A 14,999-nucleotide genomic window follows, 5' to 3' on the forward strand; every position below is an offset into this window, starting at 1 on the left:
TAACATGCCCACACAATGACCTAAAATGGTAGACAAAATGCATAACATTACGCTCAAACACTACACCCTCACAGAGACACTACTAAGTCTATAGATTTGCCCAATTCTAATCAGATCCCTATACCCTCCCACTCTGTCTGTGTTGCAAAGGCGCTTTCAGTCACATGTGATCAAAACACACCAACACAGTCCTGATTAGTTGAGTTGACAAGTGTTAAAATTCTTAATAAGTGATAAGTATGTTTTTGATTTTTTGATTTTTCAATTGAATCATTAATAGCTGTATATCTTGTTATTAATAGTTAATGTCATACGAAAGTACATAAAGGCTCTTTGATCATTTGCATAAACAAATATAAAATGCTTCCTGAAGTAAATTAACATTTATTATGCATTTAGTGGCTTTGGTGGTCTCACATAGCCACATCTAGTATTTTCCTCAGTGAGTACACTTTATACATTCATTCGTAAGTGTAATATTAAACACGAATTGGATGTAAACCTTGTAAGAATTACCAAGTGAATAAAAAAGTGTGAAACATTTAATGGCATCTAGCTGTGAGGCTGGAGATTGCAATCAGGTTTGCTGGAGGCAAACTCTTTCTCAAAAAATCTCAGAAATGGTTGTCATATCTTGTCTGAATGGAGCCTCATGTTATATATTTATAATTTATAGTTTAGGTGAGACATGACGTCCTTAACCCACTGTGTGTGGGATGGGGGTGCTGTCAATTTCCATTTAATGAGGACAAGGCATCGGGCTAGGAGAGATGAGAAGGCCACTGTCTCTGTTTGGGAGTCAGGAAAGGATATGCCTTCCCGAGCGTTTGGGTGCCTTTTTGCTTAAATGTGACATTGTACAAACTACAACCCGAACAACCCAAAGTGCCTCCAGAATTGCTATTTGCATCTTTCAATTTTTACGCCATAGTCTGGGGATTTGTTCAAATTCAACACAATTCACATCTATTTTCAATCTGACAAGAAACAACAATACAGTACCTGGTCTGAGTCAGTTCCTCCAATACTCGTAATCACATCTAAATAAAAATGCCAATTTTTATGTAAATGCTTAACAGTTTTGTCCTGCAAAACATGTTTTCACACAAAAAAATCATGCTGAGTGTTATTTGCTATGCTCTGTGAAGTCAAGTATACCTGGCTCATGCTATTATGGGACTGAGTTTGAGCTCCATAAAAACTCTGAGTCTGAGAAGCAGCAGCTCTTCAACACTACACTAGGTATAAAACCGTGAGGGAATTCGGGTTAAGGCTAAAAACCACCATATCATTTCTTAATTTAAGAAATAGAGGAGTAGATGAGTGAGTAAGTGAGTGAATTCAGCTGAGGTAGACAGAGTTTTGAATATGTGGAATTGGATTGCCCAAAAACCTTGTGCAACTCCGCGGGGCGCCCGAACAAATCGGCCTCTGAAGTGTGGAAATCTACAGTACAAATGAATAGTGTTAATCTGGTGGGTTGAGTGTGTTGCACTCTCGCGGAGACGCCGTACTGTGAAATCTTGTTTGTTACCCTTTGCTCTCTCTCACTCTTGAACCAACTCCTTCTAACACCTCCTCCTCTCTCTGCATCATCTTCATCTCGACTCTGCATCCCTTCCTTCTCCTCCCTCCCGTCTTACTTCTCCCACTCTCCGCGCCTCACTTCATCCGTCCCGTTTCTCTTCAGCTCGAGTGTTTGGAGCCTGAAACGAAACAGGCAGCGTCTCGGCAGGAGGCTGCCGGCAGCGTTGAAATGTGCCCAGCTTCCTCCTCCAATCTCCTCCCTGCTCCCACCTTCTCCTCCCTCCAGTCATCCACAATTTACACAGCGTGCTGCGATGTTAATCCGCCGACGTGATCGTGCATGCAACATTCATGGGACCCCCTACCAAGAACAGAGGAGACGGCGTTCGCTTCCACATGACTTCACAGCATACGTTCAGCTGTATTGTCGGATGTTAGATGCAGTGGAGCAGATTGACGCCTTCTGATAACAATTGCATGACCGTGTGTTCGTCCATGTGGCCTCGTTTGTCACGTTTATATTACATGAAGTCTGTTCGTGTCAGCTTGTTACATTAAACAAATGTTTTTCATTTCAGAATCTATTAGAGAATTTCCCCTTTTTTTGACGAGAAGTATTTCTGGGTCAGATACAGGTGTAGATACAGTAGCTACATGGAGAAACGATAGATTACTCCGTGTCAAACAAGCTCCAGTTTCGATCGGATCCTTTGTGCTGGTGGAGGAGTTACTTTCCAGGAACAGCAGGTTGACACTCCTGCAAGAGGTGTCAAAATGCTGCCATGTTCTCAGCGGGAGCTCAGCTTTTGAGAAGACACGGGGAACTGGGAGGATGTGGCGAAGTAGAGACATGCAAAATAACATGTTTGTTGAAATAGGGTTGGGAATGTATTTTTGGAAGAACTACGGTATAATACCAAAATATCCTCTGTGAAAAAGGTCTATATATGTGCTATCTTTGCTTTCTTAAATAGCTAATGACAGAAAAAGAAAACACAATGAAAATAGCAGTCACCTAGAATAACTGACGAGCTGCACGTTTCAATTCAAACTAGACGTAAAGGTCAGCCGAGCATCAACAGAACTTTGAAAATCTCCAAGTTGCTGTGTTGTTAACACCACAAGCCATCTTTACTCCCACACTGTTTTCATGTTGCGAGGGTGCGCAGACTTTTGTTCCACTTGGAGAAATCCAAGACTGGATTAAATTCATGTTAGCGCCCAGGCACACCAAACCGACATCCAAGAACTAGCGGGGACAAAGTGACGCCGCTTGTGACTCCAGCTGACGTGAAACTAGCAGGTACCTCGTGCATCTGTGTAAGAGGAAATAAGTCTTCATACCACCAGGTAGTGGGAGTCTGTATTAGACATTCAGAAAGGGAAACCGGAACACTCACAACTGTACATATGCAAACCGTTGTTATGATAAAGAAATGTCTTTTGACTCCACTTTTACTTATATAGCCACTTTAAATCAAGAATATGTCTGATAAAAAAGCTACAAAGAGCACTGGCAAAGAGTGGGAGGTAAGGAGAAACTGTTCACTGGGTTAGCCAACATGACTGGCAAATGGCCGACTGCAGTTTGGAAGACACTGGTGCATAATTGTAAGCACACCTGGGGATATTTCCAGCCGTTTATGTGGCATCAAAGGTGGGTGTTTTTTTAAGGAGACCTGCGGATGTTTCGCTATTTGTCCCAGGAAGTCGGACCATCTCGATCTGTGATGGTGGCCACCAAAACACGCATTTTGAGCAAAACTGTGATGTTTTCCTAACCCTAACTAAGTTTTTCTTGTACCTATGCCTAAACAGAGATTAAATACGGTGTTGTGACAAGAGAGAAATACAAGTCAACCTAAACGTCCCGTTTCTCTTCTTCTTCAAGTCATCTGTGGTTTTGCAGAAACACACTTGGCTAGCATTTATTCTGGCGATTGGGTGGTGGATACTACAGAGACAGGCTCAAGGAGCTTTCCCTTTCCTTTTCTGTTTCTCTTCTTGTGTGCGGATCTGCTTATCTGAATCATCTGAACAGCCAATCAGAGTGAGTCTCTTACAGATGGGCTCTGTCGCAGATTCTACCGCGCTCAATTGGCCAAATAGCTGCCAACAAGAGTTGACTGGTCTCAGATACACCGCAACAACTGGGGCCACAGATGATCACCGACCCCCATCAGCCTGGTGTGTCAGGGCCCTCAGATGTCACTGGGCAGGATTGTGGCAGTTTATAAGGTGATGATATGATGCATTCTTCCCCAGACATATGTGGTGAATATATTAAGCAGAAATTAATTTATAAAGACAGATTCTTTGAATTAATTAAAGAAAAAATTCAAAATAAATGTCTCCAGTTTGGTTGTAAAAGCAAACAGATAACAGGTAGTGGTGGTTTGTGCTGTGATAAGCTTGGATTTGAACTTGACATTCAAATAATAGTCCCATGACCTTTATATTACATTAATAATATCATTCTGTATGTGTGCGTCTGTCCTTCCCTCCCTGCACCACCTTCAGTTGTCTCACATTTTCCACAACCGCAAGCACATCCAGGTTTTGGCTTCAACTAAATCAACTGTGTTTTAAAACTGTGGCAGCATCACACTTGAAGACAGGTTTTTGAGCAGCTTGAACTGAAGGACCCGTCCTAATGAGCGGTGTTTTTTTGTCTCAGATCAAAGAAATGTGTTTGAGATAGGCAAATCGTTGCAGAAGTCCTGTAATCGGCACTCTGCCCTCAGTTTTTCCTGCTCAGCTGTCAGATCATGAGGCTCTGATGCGCGGAACGGGTGGAATCAAGCCTCCTGCATAAATCTACAGACATTCCTGTCATCTTTATTTTGGTTGACTTGCAGAAGTTGTGATACTGGATTTCTCTGCCTTGGCAAAACCTGTGAGCAAACCACTCCTGCCCTGCAATTTGACGCTGATGTAGCTTGTCTCATGATTCCCCAAAAGGCAAATCTGCAGTCTAGTCTCACGCCACGGCCATCTTTTAAAGTGTCGATAGAGCTGTGGTGTATCCTCCTCTGAACGTGGCCCATCCCAACCCAGTTCTCACCTTTTTCCCCCCCTCGAGCGTCCTGACATGGAGAATGCCCACTGTGGATTACACCAGCAGGTCTCATCAGAGCCAAACAGCCAGACTGCTGACTCTCAGACATCTCTAATACTGAGATAAAGGAGAAAAATTAACTCAAACCAATTCAAGAGCACTGAGTTTCATTAGTGTGCTATACTTGGTTTTCTAAAGAGGTGCTGAGACAAGGAATTACAATTAAAGCAGGGACCACATAACCAACATTATGTAAAGACATTACAGGACTATACACTTAGAAATTTAACGTGTGAAAACGTGAAATATTTGGATCACATATGCTTAAACATGTGCTTTGGACATGGGATACGTGGTTTTGGAACATTTTTTTATGATGTAAATGGAGACCATGTAAATTCCCATGTGAAACCTATGGGATTACATGTGAAAATTCATCCCCAAACCCTGCATCTCATAATGTGATCAACCATCCTCATTGATTACTGTACAAAAACACAAAGGTATAACCTTATTTACTGATTTGGGTGAAACTGGATCATATTTCGTAGAGACAACATGTTCTGGTTTTCCCTCTCATGTCCTCCGGTCGATCAACTTGCTGTCATATTCAGGTTTGGCATTCGTTTCTTTCAAGGACTGAGAGATTCAGATAGAACGCTGCATATACTGTATGCACCTCCTTCATGTTACCTGCCACCTGTTTTTTTTATCAAAGTGAAAGTAATCTTGGCAGTTGTGGTTGGTTTAAACAAAGAAAACCCCTCTACCATGAGAAACCTCTCCTGTATTGGGTCTCTTGAGTAGCATCACCGAAAAAAGAATAATGTTGCAATATGAATTTCCAGGAGAGAAGTCTAATTAGTGTAATCTTACTGTTTTGTTTGAAGGGCGCAGCACATTACATGGACGCCGTAATTGTGTTTGTGTTATGTGGTCAGAGAGTCATAACCATTCGCCTTTAACACTTGTAATGACTTTAAAATATTCAATTTACAATGATTGCTTTTATAATAACTTTGGAAAAACACACGTGTGGTTTTACTGATTTCATTTCATTGTAAAAACTACTAACTTTACAAGGCTTATTGTGATTTTTTTAATTAGGTTATTATTATTTTTGAGTGGTTTTACATTTTGTATTTCTGTGTTTTCTTAGGTTTGTTAGAGCAGAGTGGGTCTCTCAGCTCAAATCGATTAACATAATGTTCACTTTTCTTTGATTGAATTCTCGTATATATAAAATATAATTGAGCATTTATTACGTTTCAGGTTATATTAAGATTTGTGGCAGGTACTTTGATGACTGTAACAGGTGACCAGCAGTTCCCTTGTTTAGTGTTGTTAAGGTGATGAGGAGGATGCTCTTGTGAAGGACATCAAAGCTGCTACAAGGAGGTATTTCATCACTTTTTTAAAAACTGACAATGCATGCTTGGGTTTGTAGAGATCAAACCAACACTTGATCTATTCAGAAGCACAGAAAGCACCACCTTCTGGGAGCAGGACCGGCCTAAATGTGTTGCTGACAAATGAAGGAAGGCACTCTGACCTGCAGGACGAGAGTGGCTGCTGAAAGAGGACATGGAAAAAGTACAAAATCTTGACAGGGGGATGACAAAAGAGGGGGTGTAGTTAGTAGTAGGGTTGGATTCTAAAATAGTCAGTGAATAAAGCAGTCTATTGAGAAGGTCCCCACAAAAATGGACAACCAAAATGTGTCACATTTCATCAAAGAAGCAGACACAGACACAGAGGCAGGCGGGTTGAGTGACACGTCCAAAACTCAAAATGCAAGTAACAAAAGGAAAGTCAAAGGGAAAAAGAATCAAAGGAAAATTCAAAACTGAGGACAAACCAGAAGCTGCAGGAACGCTGGAGACGCTGGATGAAAACAGACAAACCAAAAAAAGTAAAACAGGAAAAACACAGACTTAAATACACAAGGGCCAATAAACAAATGAAACACAGGCGTACACAGAAAAGGGCAGGAAAACAGACAAAGACAGGAAGTGAGAAGTGCATGACAAACTTTTAACATAAAACAGGAAATGCTTACACATCTCGCCTGTAACTCCACCACCATCATGGTATGATACATGATATCAGTGGTTTGCAGAAACATTAACTGCCAATTTGAACCTGGTGGCACGCCTACTGCCCTACATCCTAGAAGTATGATGGCAGCACCATCGTCAGAAATTGGCTCCCATCTTGAAGCTGATACATTTTCATCACAGAGTTTCTTTTTCAAGTATGCTTGTTGCTCAGGAACCTGACCTTTTCTTACATCATTCATGGTTGCTATTTTATAACAGGAAACTGAAAATGACTGAGAGTCAAGTGAACAAAGAACGTCAGCCCATCCCTCCCGTTGAGGGACACATAGATAAAGGTTCTATAGCGGCTCAAGCTGCCTCCACAACAATCCTTCCATCTTCTTCACATGGCCATTTTCATGCCGGGTTATATAGGAAGGAGTGTTTTGTACTGTAGTGTTTGCCAGTAATGTAAGATGTGGAACGGTTGCATCAAAGATTAAGGTACACTACAAGGATGTGGAGAGCACAGTATGGCCCCGAGCGTGCTCTGATTCATCCGGTCCCTATTATCAGACGTTCTCTCGCAGGTTAACCTTTCGTAACTCCAACAGCTGCTGCCCAGCGTCTCCACCGACAGCCAGGTGAGAGCAAGACATAACCTCTCAAACTCCATTTTGTTTTGGTTTAGAAGTGGTGCGCCAAGCAGAGAAGCCTGAGGATGAAAATTAAAAAACACATTAGTCCCCTCTAATTAGCCAGAAAGGACTGCATTCAAACACAAGGCTTTCACGCTCGGGGAAAACGAATCAATTCAGCCTATAGAGCCCTCATTTCATTTCATTTACAAAAGAGCATACATCATTATTGAAACATAAAAGCACACATTTGAATTAGGGCTCCTTTGTCACAGCTAACTAAGCTCTCTACTTCTTAGCAATTCCCGCACATTTTGCTGCTGACTTATGCAGCCGATTGTTAATGGAACAGCGGGAGCCGTACCTTGAAAACCAGAATGTATGTATGAGAATCAGAGTGCGTGAGGACATCGAGGTCTAATGATGATAGATATCTATAGTGTGAGATTGAAAGTAAGTGGTGTGTGATGCAACAAGTCAGAGAGCAAAAGAGTTGAGAAACAAAACTCAGTGGTGGAAGAAGGATACAGATCTGTTACTTAAAGGTGCAACATGTACGCATTTTGGATTCAAAACTTCACAAACTTGTGACGTTATGGCGTCTCTGTATTGTGTTACAAAGCATGTTTAGCATGCTAACCAGCTAGCCCCAGCCCTGTTCTGGTCCACATATCCTGTGCTAGCGGTGTAAACACCAACACTTCCATGGAACTCCGAGCTCCCAGTCCGGACTGCTAGCTGCACAGCTAACTGAGCTAACAACAGCGACAGTTGGAAGCAGTTGTTACTTTGATACGCTGCCTCGTATTTGTTTGGAGTATGAATTCAACAGGTCAAATTGTACACGTTGCACCTTTAAGTTAAAGAAGCAATACCACAGTGTAGAAAGTACAATAATTCAACTGAGCATACTTATCAAAGTTTTATTGCATTAATATTGCAGTTGAGGTTTTTCACTTTTATGGTTGAAAATTATAAAAAATTGTTCTCACCTTAGATTCACCTGACAGGATTTGGCATCTGGAATGGAAGGCTCTGGCACAGCTGTCAGGAAGGGAGATAAGCATTGGAAATGTCTGCAAACTGTTGAAAAATCAAGTGTCAAGGTAGACGCATCACTTCAATTAGCTCAACAGTCGCAAATGATTGCACAACACGGCAGTCAAGTAGCTGCAGCACACTCAGTGCAAATCTTGAGGTTTTATCCTCTGATGCCAGATCTTATTGTAATAAAGGGGAAGAGATGCACTGTACCAACAGCGTATCACAAAGGATTTATTTTGACATTGCAGCCTCCTTCCTCACACCCAGTGAGTGTGGCTGTATTTTGAAATGGATACACTCCCATCCACTATATTTTATATTTATAGTGACGACATCTTTCAGGAGGACAGATTTCCTTTAGCTCCTGGGTTTAATCCAAAATTGACAAGCGGGGGCTTGAGACATATAACACATTCCTTCACAAATATTCAGTATGTTCATTGTTCATTTCTGAAATGAGTCCCATGATACACTTTGGAAATGACAAATTTCTATTCAAGTGAGGCGGCGCTGAGCACCCTTATATACTAAAGAAATGACTGAGGTGGAACAAATTCAACAGACCCAACTTAAACTTAGGAAATAGAAAATGTTAGCGCTGAAGGCAATGACAGACAAAATTCACATTTTTACCGAGCCTGCTTTCAGACGTCTGAATTGTTACCACCGTTTCTGATTTGATTAAACAGTCTGAGCTGCTGCCGCATTTGCAAAATGTCAACAACAGGAAAATAGAGCAGGAGCAGCACAATGCAGAGAAGTGTTGCTATGTTGTACTGAGTATGACTGTGCGTGACAAAGATTATTCTTCTGCTCTCATTCTTCTCTCTCGGCCTCGTTCTCTCTGACAGATATATAAAAAAGTTTTTAAAGTATAAAATGCTTACGTGGGTAGACGAATGTACCTGAGGCCCCAAGTAGTCTCCTACAGTATATACATACAGATGTTTCCCTGTCTTTTGCTCAAAATATAGTGTTTGATTGATTTCAAGCGCTTTAACATCATCAGACCCTGAAATATGGTATGTATTGCTACAATACTGTTTTTGTAACTGTATTTGTGAAAGGGCTTCTACATGTTGGCATCTTGTGTGCAGAGGTCCAGGGCAATGATATGTTTAATTTATCATCAAGTTTATCATTAGTTATCATGTCAGTCATCTGTCTTCATTGCTCAATACCTTGCAGTCGACTGGGCCTGCTAACCTAAGACAACATGCAAGGAACCTGTAAAAAGGCTAGAGCTGCTTCCTCAGGTCATTAAAACCCTGCAGTTGTCTGAAAGCAGGACAACAGCAGTGCCGTCACACGACTGTCCATTGTGTTTACCTTCATTAAATCACATGACGCCAACCTGTTACAATATAACCCCATACTATTCCACACTAAGGAGAGTGATCCTTGGTGTTTCATTTTTTATGTTCGGTGTGTACAGACGGTGTACGGCTGTAGTTTTCTGTTAAGTAAGGAAAACAGAAGTGAGATTATTTGATTTCTTGACATTTTGTGAGTTTGTTTTGCTCATTTGTTACGAGACAGGCAGGACCGGGGCTAGCTGGTTAGCATGCTAACTTCAGTAGAAACCGACGTCATTGTCATAAAGTCAACATTCTTGTTTCCTTCAGACTGTTGATAATGTTTTAACTTCAAATTCCTGGCACAGATTGCTCCTTTAAAAAGTTCAGATTACACATTTGTTGCAAAGAACACTGTCTGCGGCAAGACCTTTCAGGGAAGATCCAAATCTGACACCAAATACTGTTTTTTGAGTTTATCAGACTCTCTGGTGTCAGTGCTTCAAGGTGAGCCTCCTTTTACTTTTATTTTTTTTACTTTCTTGATGGCCACTGACCTTGGCCTGTAAACAGAGTTCAGTGTGTTGTCCACTGGACAGAAGAGGAGACAGACACTTTAAATAGCTGACTCCGGCACAAGGACAAACGCTCCATGAACCTGGGCCACTAGGCTAATATGTCCTGAGCCACACGGACCACTTGGCTGGATTCTTCTATTCTATATTTTGCCCTTCTATTCTTGTCACATCCGGCCGCTATATTTAATTCAAGTCTAATCTGGTGAAGCTATGTAGGCAATCCTTTCGATAAGCATTTACTTACATTGCAAACTACAATGAAATACTGTTATCTACAAATATTTAACATGTTCCAGTATCTTCCCTTCCTTTGTAAGTCTTTCTTTCCCTCGGCTCTTAACAACAGCGTTCAGATCATCTCTGCAAAAAGCAGGAAGCTCGAGGCTTCCTCTCTAACTCAACCGCGATCCCCCACCGATCCCTAAAACCACCACCTCCATGAAGTTAGCCCTCGTCTGAAATTCAAATGAAGATTAATCAGACCTGCTAACAAGGCGGCGTGAGTAACAAGTCCTCCGAAGGCTGTGTGATTCAACGATCCACCGGAGAGAGGAGAGGAGGAGGGGAGGGAAGGAAGCGAGGTGGTGATGTGCCACGATTGCTTTGCAACGCAGCGTTCACTCACTCATCCTTTAGCAGTGCTTTTGTTCATGATGCTTGTACATAATGCCTCTGCACAGTACTGGATCTACCATCTGAAGGAGGGTTATTTTAACTGTCTTGTTATTTAGATTTCGGTCCAGCTTGTTAACATCCTCATATCCGAGTGGTTATGCCATATATATTTATATATAAATATATATGGCATGCATATATATATATATATTTATTTGCCCATGCACTCCCTTTTCCCACTCTCACATTTGTATAAGAAATAGTTCAGCAGGGGCACAACTCAGACAGTCTGTCTGGTACTTTAGTCGGTGAAAATCCAGCCAAGGTGGTCTATAAACTAGCAAAAAGTCCTCCCAGAGTGCCCAAATGACACTTAAAACTCAGTCTTTTGAAGTTTAGTCCTCCCAGTGGGAGTGGAAGAAGTGAGGGGGTGAAGGAAGCTGCTCGCTGCCCTCTAATGGCTCTACCAGCGTGGTGGGAAAGCAAACTGGCTGGTAAAACATCCAGAGTGAAATATAAATACACAGATCCACAGTCAAACAGAGGTTTGTGTATGTTTGTTTTCAACATTTGCTGGATTTGTATTTCGGCTTGCATGTTTGTCTTCGCACGCACATTCCTGGCCTGCACGAGCCGGTCGAAGCCCTGTGATGCATCCCCCCCTGTGGGAGAAGTGAAGCAGCCAACCATCTAACGCAGCTCAGATCAAATAAGCGCAGCAGTAACCTCCTCACCTGCTGGCTGCTTTGGCCTGAGTCATGGGCAGCTCTTCAGCCTTGTCTGGAAGACAGACAATCTGAACAACTGAGGGGGGAACTGTCATTAGCTGATGGTGCTCCACACTTTGCAAACAGCCCTTGAGGCCGGTCAGCGCTCTCAGACTAACCCTCACCTTGTGTGGTACGGCTACACAGCAAGCATTTGATTTCCTTGAGCAAAAGCAATAAGAAACCCGTTGCCAATAGGAGAGTGAGCATTACTCTCAACAGTATTGTCAGGAAACTCAATTTATCACTGATTGGACAGGACTGTTTTATATTCACTCTGCTGCATCACCAGCATTACCATACAGCACTGTTTATCCAGTGGTGGAAGAAGTAGTCTGATCTCTTACTTAAGTAAAGGCAGACATACCATAGTCTAGTCTGCAAGTGACAGTCCTGAATTCAAAATGTTTCTGAAGTAAAAGTACAGAACTATTATCAGTAAAATATATTTAAAGTGGCAAAAATAAAATTACTCATTACACAGGATGGCTCCTTTCACAGCATTATGTTATGATAATATTCTGTTTTTATCACTAACAAACTAACACATTCTCACTCTCAACTCATCAAATGTGGCAACTTGGTCTGTGGCCTAAAGCTTTAAGATATGACTCTCTACCTACCACTTTTGCAGGGCTCCGCAGTTTAGTTAGCAATAATATATAATATGTTATGTCCAACAATTATTATCGGCCCAAAAACTACTTGGTTAGGTTTAGGCAACAGAAGTATTTGGTTAGGTTTAGGCAACAAAAGTACTTGGCTAAGTTTAGGCAACAAAAGTACTTGGTTAGGTTTAGGCAACACAAGTATTTGGTTAGGTTTAGGCAACAACAGTACTTGGCTAAGTTTAGGCAACAAAAGTACTTGGTTAGGTTTAGGCAACAAAAGTATTTGGTTAGGTTTAGGCAACAAAAGTACTTGGTTAGGTTTAGGCAACAAAAGTACTTGGTTAGGTTTAGGCAACAAAATTACTTGGTTAGGTTTTCTTTTTCTCGCTCTTTGTACTAGAGGGGTGCCTCCAGATCTAAAGCTAGAGTAGCACCTACAGCATTGGTCTTAGAGGCACAGGGCCATTGACCAGGTTGCTGTATTTGACGCACTGGGAGTGACAACAGCCTGGACGAATACATGTAAGAGCCTTTTCATGTTGTAGTTTGTCAATGTGGAGCCCACATTAGATACAGTTCTGCATCACATCATATCATATATAAAAATTAACTGGTATCTATCATCTAAAATAAATGTAGTAGAATAAAAAATACTATATTTACCAGTGAAACGTAGTGAAGCACTGAAGTAGCATAAGATGGAAATACTCAAAGTGCACAGATGTGTCACAACTGTACTTCAGAACAGTCGCTGAGTAAATATTCTTAGTTACCTCACTGTGTACATCTCAAAGTGATCAAAATAAAACATGTTTGTCTCTGAAGTCTGTTTTCTAATTAGTCCAGTGTTTTGTTTTCCATTTTGAACAATTTAGATCCACATCTGTTTGAGCGCTCATGAGTTCCACCAAAGTAAGAGCCTTCATCATGACTGATGAGTCTGGGAGGGACTGCGTGCTCAGTCTCTGTCTTCACTTCGACAGTGAGGAAATTGTATCTGTTGCTTCCCGTGGTGGCATTTTAGGTTTAAGGTTAAAATACTGCTTAGGTCAGCTTGATGGTCAACACAAGTATAGCAGTACAAATGTGCATGAGTGCAACTGTATTGACATTACATACATGGCTTTTACGTCACTACTTCTCTGAAGACTGTGAAGCAGGAGAAGGAATGCTACAGTTTTCCTTCCACTAATGTACACTGAACAATATTGAACTGTAGACTGCTGAAAGAAGACACACTTCTTTGAAACACTCCCAGTAGAAATACATGAAAAGTTTGGACTTTTAGTCTGGCTGTCAGTATTTCATTGTTTATAAGTGATGGGTAGGGATTTAATAGAAATAAATGAACTTTAATAACAGTTTTTGTTTTTGTTTGATAACATTTACTGATTAAAATACATTATTTACATTTTTTGGGACAGAGCGTCGAGGATAAATAAGGTCTTTACGAATCAATTTTAGGTGTCGGACCATCAAGAGACTTGGATTATGCCTAATGAGCTGTATGGAGCCCTTTTTTTGTTTTGTTTGTACTTTTAAAGTTGTTTTTTGTTTTTTTCAAACAAGTCCCCATCTACCTCAGTTGTTTAGGTGAATGCTGCAGCAATGCTGTTTGTCTGTGAAGCTCCAGAAATGTTTTGTGGACTACAAAACATCACCTGCCTTCATATCAGCATATGGGTGAGTAGATACTGACTGAATTTAAATTTTTGGGTGAATTTCTCCTTTAAGAATTTTAGTCAAATTGGTTGGTTGGTTGGTTGGTTGGTTGGTCGGTCGGTCAGTCAATTAGTTAGATAACACAATAGCTTTACTTTTACCAAAGTAGCAACTCTGACCTTAATATTACGTTGCATCTTTACACCATAGAAACCTCGAGAGAACCTCTTTACATGATGATTGAGCATTTTTAAAGTAAAAAATTCAGTATGAACCACAAAGCTTGTACACAAACTCACAGACCTACATGTGTTTAACTGAATTATATCACAGTACAGCATGCCTTGAGCTTAAAACCTCTCTTTGTCTTTGTTTCTGCTTTTAACACACAAACACACAGACACACACACACAACAGCATCTTGCCAGGTGGCACATTGTCACAGCGTGGGGCTTCGTGGTGCTAAAGGCGATGCAGCATGAAACTGTGTAAACTGTCATTTGGCAGCAGAAACGTCAGGACTGGATCAAACTGAGGAAGATCTTTCTCTCCCACGAGCGCACATTTAGTCGAACACGTTCGAGCACATACAGACGCCGACATAAACAAATACGCTGTCTGATGCACATGCAGCCAGCGATGGCATCCACATGTATCCACACGGTGTCTTAGACCCTGGCTGCACTGGCTGCAGGAGCACAGTGAAGAGGTCAAAAGGAAAAAATAATCGATCAGTTTAACCTGAGACTAATTCAACAAAGGCCAGTGAGAGTATTTCCCATTAGTGTGTGTGAATGAATCCACTGTCGAGTTGGCAGGATTGAATTGGTTAAGCTGCCAAATGAAAAGCAGAAGTAACAGTAGTGAGCGCGCACACACACACACGAGTACACACCAGTTAATTACATATCCTCCGTGTGTCATTGCTAACCACTCTGTCTTTATCGCCACAGAGTCACTTAGGCTTAGGCCAGCAGGGTCGGCTGCTATTTTAGCCAACGCAGCAGTTCGCTGGCCTAACTCTGATAGAGGGTACACACATCCACATAGACACATGCGTGCACACTGCACACATACACACACATGCACCCCAACGCATGAGGGTTAAGACATTCGTATTGCAGTTTTTAAATTGATGTGGGCCTCAAATGCTACAATTTCCTGC

This window comes from Pagrus pagrus, assembly GCF_965226575.1.
Source record: "Pagrus pagrus genome assembly, chromosome: 23".
In the NCBI taxonomy this organism is placed as follows: domain Eukaryota; kingdom Metazoa; phylum Chordata; class Actinopteri; order Spariformes; family Sparidae; genus Pagrus; species Pagrus pagrus.